This window comes from Neofelis nebulosa, chromosome 13, assembly GCF_028018385.1.
Source record: "Neofelis nebulosa isolate mNeoNeb1 chromosome 13, mNeoNeb1.pri, whole genome shotgun sequence".
In the NCBI taxonomy this organism is placed as follows: domain Eukaryota; kingdom Metazoa; phylum Chordata; class Mammalia; order Carnivora; family Felidae; genus Neofelis; species Neofelis nebulosa.
This window is the reverse complement of record NC_080794.1, coordinates 18367699-18369301: the sequence shown is the minus strand read 5'-3', so window position 1 is coordinate 18369301 and position 1603 is coordinate 18367699. Positions and strand designations below refer to the sequence as shown.

The 1603-nt window shown below is 42.2% G+C and overlaps 1 pseudogene; it reads left to right on the top strand.

Annotated features, from left to right (window-relative positions):
* The first annotated feature begins 228 nt into the window (after positions 1-228).
* Positions 229-1017, top strand: LOC131492362 (nucleophosmin-like; annotated as a pseudogene).
* The last annotated feature ends 586 nt before the right edge of the window (positions 1018-1603 follow it).

Sequence of the window (1603 nt, the reverse complement as noted above, 5' to 3'; positions counted from 1 at the left end):
CCAGTTTAAAATATTTCATTTACTCCCTGGTGTGATTCCATCCTGTGCAGCTGTTCTCTGGAACAGAAGTCGTTTATCCCCATCCGCCCTCTCTCCCACCTAAAGGCATGCCACCATACCATGGAAGCTTTGAAGGAAATGGACATGAGTCCCAGAACTACCTTTTTGGTTGTGAACTGAAGGCTGACAATGATTATCACTTTAATGTATAAGGTTGGAAACGAGCACCAGTCATATTTAAGAATGGCCTGTGCAGGGGCTGGTACAAAGGAAGAATTGAACGTTGTTGAATCAGAGGCAATGAATTACTATGGCAATCCAATTAAAATCACGCTGGCAACTTTGAAAATGTCTGTCCAGCCGACGGTTTCCCTAGGGGGCTTGGAAATAATACCACCTGTGGTCTTACAGTTGAAATGTGATTCAAGGCCTATGCACACTAGTGGACAGAACTTTATAGCTGTGGAGGACGACGCAGAGTCAGAAGAGGAAGAGGGAAGGGGATATGAAACTCCTTGGTATATTTGGAAAGCGTTCTGCTCCTGAAAGTGGCAGCAAGTTTCCACAGAGAAAAGTAAAACTTGTTGCTGATGAAGGTGATGATGATGATGATAAAGATGATGAAGAAGATGATGATGAAGAAGATGTGAAGATGATGGTGATGGTGGTGATGGTGACGAGGAGGAAACTGAAGACAAGGCTCTAGTGAAGAAATCTATACAAGATACTCCAGCCAAAAATGCACAAATATCAAACCAGAGTGGAAGAGACTCAAAATCATCAACACCAAGATCAAAAGGTCAAGATCCTTCAAAAAATAGGAAAACATTCCCAAAACACTGAAAGGGCCTAGTTCCATAGAAGATATTAAAGCAAAAAATGGCAAACAAGCATAGACAAATGTGGCCCTCTTCCCAAAAGTGGAGGCCAAATTCATCAATTATGTGAAGAATTGTTCTCCAGATGACTGACCAAGAGGCTATTCAAGGCATCTGGCAGTGCAGGAAGTCTCTTTAAGAAAACAGTTTAAGTAGTTTGTTAAAATTTTCAGTCATGGGGCGCCTGGGTGGCTCAAGCGGTTGAGCTTCTGACTTCGGCTCAGGTCATGATCTCACGGTCTGTGAGTTCGAGCCCCGCATTGGGCTCTGTGCTGACAGCTCAGACCGTGGAGCCTGCTTCGGATTCTGTGTCTCCCTCTCTCTCTGACCCTCCCCCGGTCATGCTCTTTCTCTGTCTCAAAAATAAACATTTAAAAAAATTGTTTTCAGTCTTATTTCATTTCTGTAACAGCTGATATCAGGCCGTCCTTTTTATACTACAGAGTGAGGACTTTCCCTGTGACGTCTGATCAATGTTGTCCAGGTTCCATTACCAAGAATGTGTTGTTCAAACTTCCTGTTCATTTTTAAACATGGAACTCTACACTTTGCTTGGGTTCTGGTACATACGGACTGTTAGACAGGATGTGGTGGTGGTCAGACAAATAGAAATGGTGGGGAGACGAAAACGTGCATGTGAAATAAACTCAGTATTTTAATAAAGCAAAATTAAATCATTTAAAATTTAAAATACTAATACTCCCCTGAATTCATATTTCCCTTTC